Source organism: Psammomys obesus, unplaced genomic scaffold (assembly GCF_907164565.1).
Source record: "Psammomys obesus unplaced genomic scaffold, mPsaObe1.curated_primary_1811, whole genome shotgun sequence".
NCBI classification, from domain to species: domain Eukaryota; kingdom Metazoa; phylum Chordata; class Mammalia; order Rodentia; family Muridae; genus Psammomys; species Psammomys obesus.
Window position 1 is genome coordinate 25,866,359 of NW_026596040.1, and position 14,479 is coordinate 25,880,837.

Here is a 14,479-nt window from a genome sequence, read left to right on the forward strand (position 1 = left end):
TCATTGCTGGGCTGTTTCCAGATCACAGCACGCATCTGTCTATCTTAGCATTTTCTGTGTCTGTATAATGTTTGTAACTGTTCAACAGCCACCATATTGAAGGGCAGCTGTCACACTGTGTGTACTTGTGATAGAAGAAATGACTACCTGGTCCTCACTGTTGCTGCAATTGGACCCTTGCCTTTTGTAAAGGTGACTTTTGTAAAGGTGACTTTTAATTTGCCTGGTTCATTTGTTGTATTGGAGGCTTACTGCCTCCTTCTGCTAACCTAGGTGTAGTCCCAGGGGCTACTAGTCTTCATACAATCTAACCTAGGCCAAGAACGTTTTCAGCTCTGAGGTTACTGCTGAGTAGGCTCACCCTTTCTTGTTCTTACTGATCTCTGGGCTGGCTGGTTTAATTCAGCTGTTCTGACTTAAACTCCTCTCCCAGATAACTTATTCAATCTGCTTTTCTCTCAGCCTCTGAATTGTTCTGCTTGGCCTCAAACTAACTCCAACAATATTCTCTAATCTTCTGGCTCCTTCTCATTCTCTGGCTCATTCCGTCTTCACCCAAGTTCTTTCTCTGCAACCTGTTTCTCTATTATTGTCCTGGTAAAACCGCCTCTTCTCTCTCTCTCACTGACCTCTAAGTAGCTCTCCTTTCCTCTCTTTTTTCGTGAGAGTTAGGCATATCCTATTCTGTCAAATCTTTCTCTGATTCATCACCTTTTCTGCTACTCCAGACATCACTTTTAAACATGGGTGCCTCCTTTTACAAACTAACTTTGCCTTCATTGTTTGGGATTAAAGGCATGCGCCTCCACAACTAAGATTTTCTTTACCTGATACTTGCTCTATACCAGGCTGGCCTTGGGCTCAGAGATCTGCTTGCCTCTGTCTCCTGAAGTAAGTGTCTGTATTCCAATCAGATCACACAGACCTAGAAGGTCTTTGGATATGATCTCTTGCCAGAGCAGCCATGTTCTGAATTAAAATTCCTCAACAGCCTTTTATTCCTTAATAATAAAAAAAGAGACATTTTTGAACTCATATCATCTGTGCACTGTAGATAGAAATGAGCCGCTAGTCAATGCCCAGCCTGCTGAGCACACTGCTTTCATCTGGGAAGCCATTGGCTAACTGCAAGGGGAACGACCTTGAAAGACCATCCCACCTCTTCCCCCTGGATCAGCTTCCTGCTGTCAACCTGGGTTGCCCAGAGGAACCTGTCTCCCTCAAGAAAGATACTCCAAGTAGAGGGCAGTGCCAACAGGCCTTAGTGCCAGTGGTTGCCTGGAAGGTGGCACTTAAATTGGTATTTAGAGCTCCCCTTAAAGCTAGACATTAACTATGTATCATCCTTCATTGTGTGTCCAGCTGGGTGGAAACACTCAACAGTGCTCCAGGCAGCTTCCCTCCTGGGATGGAGCTCTCTGGGTATCTTTCATGCCTGGCTAGACGTTCACTTCAGAGTCCTGTCCTGCCCCCCTCGGGATGCTCCTACAGTTTATTCTATCCTACACCTGTGGGCATGTTTTCAGATTGCTTCTTCACACTTGGTTCCCTCTGCCTTTAATTTGATTCACTATAGCTTTGCAAAAGGAAAACAAACTTACAGTTTTCAGGGAGAAGCACTATTTTGAGTCATTCTTAGTTATTCACCTTCGATCTCTGTGGTCCAGTTATTCCTTTTAACTTTTGGAGTCAAAGGAGTTATGGAAGAAAAAGTTATGACAGGAGCAACTGGCGGAATGAGGTGGGCGTGTCCTTCAGAGCTTAGGGATGCTGCTGGGGGTGGTTAGGAGAGGTTCTGCTTCGAACCCTGGTCTGGCTGCCTCTATGCCATCAGTAATGGCTGCGCGTGGGAGAAGTTCTAAGACCACCCAGCTGTTTTCCTACCCGAAGCTTGCTCTGGTGCTCCTGAGTTGTGCAGTGGAGCCAGGACAAGCTGATGACATTGTCACTAGCCCCAGCGCCCACTAGGCACATGGCAGATCAGGAGAAACAGCCTAGAGACATTTTATTTTTCCATTAAGTGTTGGGCTAAGGGTACAGAAAGGTAGGATTTCCAAGCCGCTCTGCCCTTCTGTGTCAGTGGGACGCTTTCTCTCTCAGAGAGGGAACACGGCATAACATGCTTCACGTGGTGGTTAGCACTAGGCATGCAAGGTCCAAGTCAGTGTCTTTGTACTGACGGGGCAGTGCAAATGTGTGGCTGCACAGGGACGCATGTTCCCGGAGTGACAGACAGGTGATGAAGGGCTACGGAAGAGTTTGGTTTGGGTTTGCTTGCCCCATCAAGCTGCTGGAAACAGTTTTCACAAGAGCCAATTTCTTTTCCACAGTAGATACTTTTAAGGCTAATAATACCTACCAACCTTAAGGTGTGTGTGCGTGTGTGTGTGTGTTCCCCTGTGTGCATGTGCTTATGCTGATATGTGCATGTGCTTGTGGAGGACAAAAGTCAACCTCGGTTGTTATTCTGTGGGAGGTTGCTATTCTCCAGGAGAATGACCTTGGTTGTTATTCTCCACCGGGAACTTGAGACAAGGACCTGGGACTTGACCCTCAGCCAAGCCAGCAAGTTCCAGGGATCTGCTTGTATTTGTCCCTTTGTCATGTGGATTACAAGTATATGCCACCATGCCTGGCTCTTTAACATGGATGCTGAGGCTCAGACTCAGGTCCTCATGCTCACACAGCAAGAATTGTTACCCCCAGAACCATCTTTCTTAACCCCTGCCTTAAGTTTTTAAAGAAGTTTTATGTTGTTCATTTCAGAGCAACAGTGTGTGTGTGTGTGTGTGTGTGTGTGTGTGTGTGTGTATGTATGTATGTATGTATGTATGTATGTATGTATGTATGTGTCTATAAATCAATAAAAAAGACCAGTAGCCTTGTAAGGGATGATTTTCAGAAAAGAAAAGACAGTGAAAAGACATTCTGGAGGAAGTGGAGGGCAAGTAGCAGTGAGAGTGTTCAGCTCTAGGAGAAGACTGTTTTCCACGATTGTCAGGTTGTTTGTTCTTCTCTCTGTAGACCAGAGAATGAGGTACAAACAGTCACATTGCTGTCACAGGGTAGGTGTGTCAGTGGGTACAGCCTCTAGCAAAGTGGAAGGTTTGTCAAAATGGCAAACGTCTGCACTATCAGATCCAGCCAGGCCATTCTAGTTTCTTAACAGATAAGCGGTGGTAGGTGTCCAGCGAGAGATAGACAAACATGGCTGTTCTTTAGTTGGTGGAGGAAAGATTGAAAAACAGAACTGTCCATTGAAAAGCAACTGATCCTGTGTTCAGAAATCAACATCCCTGCCTACTTCCCTGCAGGGTTTGCGCTCAGCCAAGGTCTCTCTGTCAGATTCAGTTATATAGGCCGAAGGTCACAACAGACAGAAGTTTAGGTGTGCATGTGAACTAGAGTTGCACATTGAGCTAATGATGCTCAAGTCTGACTCCACAATAGACCTCACGGAAGCCATCAAAAATGTTTCACTAGGCTCTCATCCCCAAAACTGATTTAAACGGCTTGGGGTAAGACACGGGTAGTCGGGGTCAGGAGCCACAGCGAGCTCAGCTCAGCAGTTGGGGAAACTGAGACTCAGAAAAGCGAGTTGTTACCCAAAGGCTCTAAAGTTACAGAAGTAGCTGGACCAGACTTGCACCCATGACTCTGGCATGGCCTGTTTTCAGCATAACACTACTGCTGTTCTGTCAAGTTCTGCACTACCTCCTGACCTTTTCCATGACTGTATCATTGTACAACATCGATGGGTAGGGCCTGCTGCAATCCGGCAGCCTCCAGTACCATTTGAAGAATGGATAGTAGGCAGATGTGCATTTCTGCTGTGATACAGAAGGGACTGTCTCTTTGCACAAGCGATCTGTATTTGTTAGTCTTGCGAGTAGACGAACCTAGGTCTTTTTACTGAAGTCCCGTGTATACCTTCTTCCAGTCTGCTGTGCTGGGACAGAAGCATGGAGTAATTTTTTGGCTCCTATTCAGTACTGTTCCCTTGAATCAGAAACCAAGCCTTGACCTTCTCCTGCAGTCCCTTTTGTCCGGCAGGAGGACTGGGAACAAAAGATGTTTTTTTTACCTTCCCAGGGCCCCCTCTCTGGGTTTCCAGTCCTCCCAGACAACCCAGGAAGCCTTTGTCCTCTTCTGATAGGCAGTGAGCAGCTGACACCTCCTGAGAATCTTTAAAATCAGTCCCCAAAGAAACCACTCTCTGCAGATGCCTATTTTTAGACCGCATAAAGCCCACATCAGATCTTTACTGCCTTTCTCTCTCTGCGCTAAGCCTGCTGTTTGAAAGAAGGCAGGCTCTTTTGTCTTTAAAGTTCAGCACTGTCTGGCTAGCTCCCACCTCGAACTCTACAGCCCCCAAACGCCCTGGGGCTTTTTCTTCCCTCATTCTGACCAAACTCCAAACCACAGGTAATAACCTTTACACCGTAGAGGAGGAAACAATACAGCAGGGGTAGAAAATAACCGCCAGCAGGGGCGCAGTTAAGTGAACAAGAGTGTGTTTCGGCATGCCTTAAGACTTGATTCGTCCCAGATACATTTAACTAGTTCCCTAGGCGCTTTTGAACTGGGGGGGGGGGGGGGGGGGCTCTCCAGGTGGCTGCCTGAGAGCGGAGCACGTTTGATGGTTAGTATCATAAGGAGCTATCAAGTTCGATAACAAACTGCATAAAATAGGATTAAGCTGTTGACTTGGAGCCGTGACCATTTCCTGGTGAGTCTGGGGCTCTTCTTTCTTTGGTCAGTAGCTTGGCTGTTTTCTTTTACATGCACGCCTAGGTTGTTACTAACCACAACAGTTTAAAGGAAGTAGTAAGCCCAAGAGCGAAAGACAGTGCTGGGGTAGTCATGCATCAGAAACACCATGGTCGTGTCTCCTTTACTGGACAATTTTAAATCAGCTTGACACAGGCTAACGTCAGAAGGGAACTGCAAATGAGAAAATGCCCCCATAAGATTGGGCTGTAGGCAAGCCTGTAGAACATTTTCCTACTTAGTGATTGATGTGGGAGGGTCCAGCCCATGTGGGTGGGTTCATCCTCAGGCTTACGATCCTTAACAAAGCAGGCTGAGCAAGCCATGAGGAGCAAGCCACCAAGCAGCACGCCTCCGCCTCCATGGCTTCTGCATCAGCTCCTGTCTCTAGGTCTTCACCCGCTTGAGTTCCTGTCCTGCCTTCCTTCACTGATGGACAGTGGATATAGAGGAGTAAGTCAAATAAACCCTTTTCTCCCCAAGTTGCTCTGGGTCATGGTGTTTCACCACAGCTATAGTAACCCAAACTAAGACATCTCCTGTGCATCCATTTCCCACCTGTCCTTACTTTAACCTTTATATACTCCATATTAGATCATACAACAACAAAAAGAGTACTTTATATTTTTATTAAATAAAATTTTAAGTTTATATTAAACTTAAGTTGGTGGAATATTTTATATACAAATCCTCTCAAAATTTATTTCAATAAAACTAAGCTAATCATTCCTTTGGGCAAGACATCTTTTTGAATGTCTTGCTTGTTTAGGGTGTGTGTGTGTGTGTGTGTGTGTGTGTGTGTGTGTGTGTGTGTGTTTTCATGGAAAGATTCAGTTTGAACATCCCTAATCTTAAACATAAGAAATGTTCCACAGACCAAATCTGAGTATTGATATAATGTCACAGGCACAAACTTGCCCAATTAATCTCATTTAACAGGCTATAGTCAAACACTTAGGTGCAGTGAAGTTAATTCAATGTTCTTCAGGTAGCGTGCTCAAACTGTGTATAAAACATAAGTGAATTTCATGTTTAGACTTGGGTTCCAGCCTCAGTATTTCTGAATAAGTCTGGAGTCTACATCACTTCTTTATCCTACGTGTTGGGGTAAGTGATACTAAGGCTGTGTACATGGCTAGAAAACCCTGGAAACGGTACAGAACAAAACACTGCCTTTGGAGCTGGATGTGATGAGACCTGCCTGGAATTCCTGTGCTTAGGACTCAGGACAATCTAAGGGTGGCCTGGGCTACATACAGCAAGACTTTGTCTTAAAAACAAAAATGGGGGGAGGAGGCTGGAAGATGGCTTAGTGGTTAAGAACACGTATCGTTATTCAAGGGGATTCCTCTTTGATTTCCAGTACCTAAGTTTGGTGACTCAGAACTACCTGTAACTCTAGCCTCAGAGGATTCAGTGTTTCTAGCCACTGTGGGCACCTGTACTTACACACACACACACACACACACACACACACACACACACACACACAGAATCAAAATTAAAAAAAAAATTAACTCTTTAAAAAATTTAAGAAAATTTAAAGTCATAAAAATATTAACATCTTGTCCTGGTAGTAGTGTACAGCTAGTTTTGCCTTTTGTATTTTCTTTTTCAAGTCAACACACCTCAGTGTTAACAAACACACACAGAGAGAAGTCTGCGTGTCTGTTGACCTGGAGACAGATGCTACAGGAACACACTGTAAGGAAATGGTGAAGGCTGTGTTGCATCCTTGTCATCTGCTATAGTCACTTCGATTGCTGTTAAGTGCCCTTATACAGACCAAGTGAAGGGAGGAAATGTTGATTTTGACTCCCGGTTGCAGACATCCTGCAGTCCGTTGTGACAAGGAAGGCATGACAGCAGGAGCTTGTCACGAGGGTTGTTGTTCCTTGGTGGGCCAGGAAGTGGTGAGCTGGCCAGAGCCAGGGCTAGTATATGAACTTCAGAGGTCCACCCCTAGTGAGCCACTTGGACCTCGTAGACCCCAGCTCTCTAAAGGCCCCATGACCCCTCAAGACAGTGCTACCACTTGGAGAACAAGCAATCAAAACATGGCTTATGGGAGCAATCACAATATCTCATTATATTGTCCAATGTTGAGTCTAATTATGATAAATAATGGAACAAAATAAAGCCATTAAAATGGCAGTGTAAGAATGTTCAGTCCAAGCGAGTTGATATTCTGTACACCTTCCTTCAAGGGCTCAGGGATTGCTGCAGAAAGGGGGCCAGGAAGGGTGTATGGACAGCTACAGGGGAACATTTTCTTCTGGACACAGGGCAGCTGTGACGCCATGTACAAGACGTGTACAAGCCGAAGCCAGACCAAATCTCAGCGTGGAGAGGGGAGTGGAGTGTGAGGTCCCACTCCTGGCTGGGAAGCTGTTGGCTGTCATCAGATGCTGAGAAAGGAAGGACAGTGTTCCTCAGCGTGTGGCCCCTGATAAGCCAGCCGTACTCCAGGGGAAGGCCACTATCCAAGAATATTTGCTTAGCACAAGTCGGCCTTGATGGGAGAATAAAACAAAAAGAATACAATGTTGTGTGGGGAAGGGGGATATCTGGGTTGGAGGGAGGGAGAGTGAACGTGATCAGTACTCATTGCCAAAATTCTCAAAGAACTAAAAACAAATTTTGAAGATGGTGTTTGTTATAAAGAACTACTTACTGGTGTGGAATCATTTTTGTAGCCTAGAGTAGGGCGTAAGCTGCATGTGAGTAAAACATGCAATACAGAAATGTGGATCTCTGATTGTCAACACACTAATGTCAGAACTGTGTTGCCTTATGCAAGGGGCTTCTGAGTGTTTAGCTTTCATTTGTGTGTGTGTGTGTGTGCACGTGCACACGTATGATTTACTTTAAATATGTGGAAGTGTATATGTCTGTGTGGGGGTGTGTACACTTGAGTGCAGTGAGCACACTGGCCAGAAGAAGGCTGTTGGATCATCTGGAGCTGAAGTTACAGGTGTTTGCAAACTTCCAAATAATGGTTCTGGAAACTGAACTCAGATCCTTTGCAAGAGCAGGACCACTGAGCCATCTCTGTAGGCCCTTTTCTTATGTATGTGTATATACACCTACACACACACACACACACACACACACACACCAGTTTTCCTGTAAAGAGCCTCTAGCACTGTACGGGATCCAACCAAAAGGCCAAGGAACAAATCTCCGTTGCTTTCATTGGAATTAGAAAGGTTTGTGTTAGGTTTGGGAGATCGAGTCGTCCACTTGAGGGAGACCCTGTGGTTCTACTCATGGGTGGGCTTTTGCACTTCAGCATCGATAGTTCCTACTGCGCCCTTGAGCGGTGTGGAGCACAGAGCAGATCGACCCAAACGGACTTCTAAGTGGACTGAAGCTGGCACTCATCCTTGCTTCTAGATTAGAAGCCTGCTTTTTTTTTTTTTTTTTTTTTTACCATGGGGAGCTAAGTAATGGAATGTGCTCAGAATTGTGTTGAAGCTCTGAGCTCCAGGGCTGGGCTTCAGTGGCTGCTATTTCAGAATTCAGAACCGTTTCTGTTTATTTGGATTTCGTGGCTAAATTCCCTGGACTAGACTGTCTGAAGGCTGGCTCCAATATAATTAGTAAATTGCCGAGGACAATTTTGGCGCTGTTCTGTAGCAGCTTAAAACTTTTTATTGGCGAAATGTGCTTGTTAATAGTTCAGCCACCTGAAGCTAGAGCTTGATGTATTCAGTCATGTCAGTCATATTATAGCTTAGACCATGGCCGTTGTTGAATACTTCAGAAAGTTGTGACCAGAATGGGCAGAGTGAAACAAGCCTTCACCAGGATTTGTCTGGGAAATCCCAACAGTAGAATGACTGACAAACATATGGAAGGAGCCTGACAAGTGTGGAGCTGGCTTTTCAAGCCTGGACTCGTAAGTCCTAAAACTGAAGGAGTGTCCTTTAAGGAATTTTATATGTACAGACTCTTGGGTATGTCCGATATTTTTTTAGGACATAATATTATCATCTGTAGAGTTCACACTCCAGAACATATAGGGAATTCATTCTAGAAAACCGAGCTATAGAGCTATTCCCTACCCCCAATTATATTATGTTCTAGCTAAGCTTATGATTTTGTATTAGGCTGTGTACATAGCTCCCCAGGGCTCACAGCACTGTATTCTTTCTGTTGGCTTCATTTCTGATTGTTTTAAACAACTGATTGGTGGATGTTGTCCTGCAGCCTGTGTTGTGGCCTTGGCCTTGGAGGTAAACTTGTGGTTAGTTGCACACTTTTGAAATCATAGAAGCTAAGAAGAAAGCAAGACTATGAGTATATGCATACACAGGAGAGGGGCAGGTATCTGGGTTCTTTTTTCTCTCCTTCTCGTTCTTTCTTTTAATGGTACGTTGTTATGTAGCCCAGTCTGATGCTCTCAATCCGCCTGCCTCAGGCTGTCAAAATTGATGCCTCATCCTCTTAAGTGCCAGAATTATAGGTGTGTGGGAGCACACCTGGCTGAGCTGTATTTCTCTTTTCGTCTCCATTCATTCTTCTTTTGTCTTTTATTTGTAGAATTTTATGCATTAGTCCCCTCCTCCCTCTGGCCCCTCTTGTGTGTCCCTCGTGCCTGCTCTTAAACTCATGGCTTCATTTTCCTTAACTATTATTGTTACACGAACATACACACATGTACACACAAGCAAATATATAAATACAGTGGTTTGGAAGAATTGAGCTGGATGTGACTTAGAGGCCTCCTCTTGAGGACTACCTTCTGTAGTACTAGAAGGCGCTATCCAAGATGCCAAGGGAGAAAGCAACCAGTGCTCCTACCTGGCTGGGACACCCACAAACCACAACAATAGCCAGAACACCATGCTATCCCAGGGTGCAATGGTGGCTCTTGTATCCTGGTGCTAACCAACAGCTGTCTAATGGGAGTTAAGGCCCCCTCAATTAGGAGGGAATTCATACTGTAAACCTAGCCAGCTGGGGAGGGCATGGAACCCAAGGGGCCACACACTTCTTCCACTTTCCCAAACCACTATAGTGCGATCTTTGACTACATGTTGTCGGGGTTTTTTTGGGGTTTTTTTTGTTGTTTTTTTTTTTTTCAACACAGAGTTTCCCTGTGTAGCCTTGGTTGTCTTGGAACTCACTCTGTAGACCAGGCTGGCCTCACAGAGATCTGACTGCCTCTGCCTTCCCAGTGCTGGGATTAAAGGCGTGAGCCGCCACTGCCCAGTTTTAACTAAGTTCTTAATGTTCACTCTTAATAGGTATGGCTCTCACCCCATCATCAGAGAAATGTTTTTCTGCAGAGGTGGAGACCATTGTTGAACTGGACTTCCTGATCAAAGCCATTTTACAAATGAACTGTTTCCTGGTGCCACTTCATATGTATACTCTGATTGGAAGCCAGAGCTGCTGAAATTTACCTCTTGATTGCTTTAGTATAAAATTAAGCTTTTTGTGAATGAGATTTCTATTACTGTATTTGCAATAATATACAAACAATACTTACTGGGGCGATGTGGCTTACAAAACAGGACCTTTTACATGGTGTGAAGTTCTGACAATTACCGTTTTCCTCGCCCAGCACCATCCTCTTCTGATACACTCCAGCCATCAGCTGCTCCCTGCCTGTACCACTGCCAGCTTCCTGGGCCTTCTGGCAGCTGCTTCTGAAACCTACATTAATCGTGCCCTCTCCTGATACTTTCTTATAAAACACAGTATCATTTTAAGAGCCTTGACTCAGCGGCATCTCTTAAAGATGAATTTCCTAAAGTCATCTTTCTCCACACACCGTCCTCACTTCTGAGAATTTCCCTCCAAAGTTTGGTATTGGCGGTATATAACTTGCTTGACGTTGAATGGTTCAGAGGGGTGAATGGATGCAAGAAGAGAAATGGTTAGGAACATTGTTTAAGTGTAACTCATTGCCAACACATTCTCCAGTTGCACAAAACAACTTTTGAGAACCCCCAAGTGTCTTACACACACACACACACACAGTCCCAAGGTGTTCCCTTCTTTGGTATTTTCAGAATCCTCAGCTGCCTTCATCAGTGTACTTGGGAATGCCTTTTTCCTTTCAGTGCGGCTCTTTCTGTTCTAAGTGTGGAGCATACTGGCTCTCACCTCTCTTTTCTCCATGTGTGCTGAGAATTTTAGTTTCATAACTACGCTCCCAGATGTTAGGCGGGGAGGGAGAAAAAGAAATTTCTTAAGTGTGGGGGAAAAAATGAAGGTTGGAAATAAGATCTGATGGGAAAGAATGAAAGTGGTCCTTGAGCAGCCGAGCTGGCGCTCAGGAAGTATTTGTGACAAAGCAGGAATTCCATGGCTGCCTCTCAAAGGAGCATTGAAGATGGAGTAGGGTTCATGACTGCAGTGTGCAAGGTCCACCAGCAGATGGGGGTGGCAGTCTCTTAGCCCAGGTAGGCTCAATCATCCTCTTAAACTCCCTTATCTTCATCATTAAAGAGTGGTACCATCGGTAAGCCCTGACCTCAAATATGTCTCAAAGGGAAAGACCCCTGACTCTGCTGGCAGCTAGCTTCTCCTCTCTGCCTTTTTGGCCCTTGGAACTGAGCATGTTTCTGGCTTTGAAGTGGAAATTTACACTGAGCCTTGGGCAAAGGCCCCCTCTGTCTTTGGCTTCAACTTAGTGTCCCAGGCAGGACTGAGGCTGGTTCTCTCTTTTTGGCCATTGGATTCAAAACTGAATTTAAAAGTGGGGCCTCCAACATGTTAGGAACATTGGTGAAGGGAGAAACGTCTTGTGTCGGTGAATGTGCATTGGAGTTTGGGTTTGTTTAGTTAGCCGTGCTGGGGGTAAAGCCAGGGCCTTGCACCTGCTAGGCCTGAGCTTTGCCCAGCCATGCAGTGCCTCTTGAGGGAAAGGGAAGGAAGTAGCAGGGGCTCATTCAAGACAGCCGTTCAGTGCTGAAAGATGAGGAAATGTAGTGGGGTCTAAAGAACCCTGGGGCGGAATGCTGCTCTCAAGAACACCACGATCTTCCTGATTCTCAGCACAGGGCAGGAAGGACATCTACGGGTTTCATTTGCGGAGGGTCAGAGTGGTTCAGAAATGTGCTGTGTCAGCTAAGCTAAAAAGCCGGCCAGTGTTAGTGAATAAAAATGAAGGTTTATTTATTTTTTTTCTATATGAGGATGATAAGAAATGTCTGGGGCTGGAGAGATGGCTCAGTGGTTAAGAGTGCTGGCTGGTCTTTCAGAGAACCTGGAATTCAATTCCCAGTACCCACATGGCAGCTCACAACTGTCTGTAACTCCTGTTCTAGGGACCCGGCACATTCACAAAGACATACATGCAGGCAAAACACCAATGTATATAAACTACAAATAAATAATTTTTAAAATGTCTGGAGGGGTGTCCTTGCTCCCTTAGCTATTCTTCCTAATGTCGGTGTGGACATTTAGGAAACACTATGGTGGTGAGGGTGGGGTGTCCTTGTTCCTTTATGTATTCTTCTTGACATGACTTTTGACACGTAGAAAACACTGTCCTTCATTGTAAAAGAAGCATTCCAAATGGCTCAGGGACTCTGGGGTTCCAGGTCAACTGGGGGCAGACGGCCACACTTCTTCAAACTTGCTTGTCAACTTCCAAAGTGAAGTCTGGCTGCAGGGCAGCATTACAGAGCTTGAGTTGTTCTCTGTGTCTCTGGAATCCACCAAGTTCCTCCTCTAGTCATTGGCTGGGCTGCTCTGAGATGAGCTGTTCTGTCTTCCCCACATCTGAATTCACTCCTGGTTTGAGACAGGCAGGCAGCAGCAGCAGCTTCCAGCCCAGACAGATTTCTGCACAGGCAGCTTGACACAGCTTGAGGGTGCTCTGCCTACCTGGGCTGTAGCTCCAGAGCCCTCCCCGCCAGCACCTTGCTCCGCCCGCCAGTTCCAGGCTGTTGACTGCCTGTAGGGAACTGGGGAGACCAGGATTCCTCTTCCATTCTTTCTGTTGTTAGGGGAAACAGACCAACCATCTGCATCTAGACCAGCTTTTTTCTCCCTCTCCCTTTTTAAGGGAGGTTTTCCTGCCTGGAATCTGGTAAGTGTGGGCAAATGCTCTCTCTCCCTTCTTGATCTATGCAGAATGTTCTCACGTAGATCCGTGAGCTAGAATTTAGTCTTTGAACTTATACCTCCCCTCTCTCTAATTGAATATTTTTAGCATGCCTTGATACCTGTATCAAAAAGTATACTGTAATAATTTTTCTTCATTCCTTATGTGCATAGCCTCTGTCATTTTGCCTGAAGCTTCTTCCCAGTGTACAGCACTGTCGGTGGCTATGCCGATAATTCTCTGGTGCCCTCCCCATGAATAAATGACTGCATTTATCACTGCTGTTTTCCTTAAATGTCAGAAATAGACACGGTGAAAGGTTCTGTCACACGGAGTTCAGAAATTTGGTACAAAATTCTAGGTTGAGATAAGGACAGTGCTTTCTTTTTAGACTTCATTATGTATTTGTTTTCAATTTAAAGCAGGGCCGGTGTGGTCATCTGGGTTGTCATGGGACGAGTGGACCTCTAGATTCCCTGGAGATTACTTCCTAGGACATGACTTTACAGGAAGTACGAGGGGGCAAATCTTTTGGTTCCTAACTTCGGTGGTCACAAAGGTTCACATGTTTTAATTGTTTTTATTTTCTATGGAGAAAGGCATCCTGTCAGGAAGTTTTAAAATCAGGAAGTGAGGTGCCCAGTGACTCCATCCTTCCTCACTGTCTTCTCATATTTCTCAGTCTTCAGAATGGAAATGTTATCCCCCCTTTGAGAAGGTGCAATGGGCGTTTTATTTTTCTTACTCCAAGTTAAAGAGGACTTATGTAAATGCCATTTAGAAAGACACAGGAATTAATTTTAAGCTGTCTTTCCATGAGGTCACTTGCAAGAGCAGGAGCAGTGTGGAGTTCATTCTCCTCCCTCCCCTCCTCCCCACCCCACACACAGAGTGAGAGAGTGTCACGTTTTAGTCACAAACGTGTTGTATGGCAAATATATAATTTGAGGAAAATGGAATTATGTAATGCTGAATGGAAGACCAGGGCAAGGATGCATTTGGGGGACACCTCACACAAAGGCTGATGGAGCATGTGTGTTCTGGGTGGGCTTGTGGGTGAGGAAGAAGGAGGAAGTTAATCTGGTGGGGATAGCTTGAAACACGTCAGAAAACAAAACATTTGTCAGGAATCTTCAAAACCATGGGCCTTTGTAACGTGTGAAATTGAACTTCTGACCCTTCTTGCTTCCTTTGTGGCGGATTGTTTTTCTTGCAGATTATGTGGTATTGGGTCTTTGGATGTGGGGTACCCAGAAGCTTAATAACTAGATAGACTCACCGTTCTTCTTGTGGGTGACGTGAGATTGTAGAGCCAAAACCGCCACCAGAAAGGACATTTGAAAATTGGTGAGCAAAAAAACCTAGCATTTCTCACCCATGTATAATCCCCCCCCCCCACTGTGGGCTGCTTTGCACGTGGGGTATTACTTGTCCCCCATAAGGGAGCTGGAGTAGCAAACAGACCCCAGCAGCTCCAGAAGAAATCAGTGTCCTCTCTGCCCCCAGCCACGGGTGACCTCTTTTCTGCTTCTGCCTGAACACCAATGTACTCTTTTCTTGGTGACCCAAACTGTGCTGGGTAACATTCCTTCAACTTGCAAACTCTCACTTCTTGCCAAGAGGCCTGAGCACCTGGTTAATGAT

At 45.3% G+C, this 14,479-nt stretch overlaps 1 protein-coding gene across 4 annotated transcripts in view; it reads left to right on the plus strand.

The window, feature by feature from the left end:
• Nedd4l (NEDD4 like E3 ubiquitin protein ligase) overlaps positions 1 to 14,479 on the plus strand; it is a 313,579-nt gene that overhangs the window by 114,153 nt on the left and 184,947 nt on the right. Inside the window, exon 1 of one of the 4 annotated variants that reach the window (XM_055622710.1) lies at positions 12,799 to 12,820. The exons of the other annotated variants lie outside the window; for them this stretch is intronic. The gene's annotated coding sequence lies outside the window, so the exon portion shown is untranslated. Of the gene's footprint in view, positions 1 to 12,798; positions 12,821 to 14,479 lie in introns of those variants that run through there. 4 annotated transcript variants of the gene reach the window in all.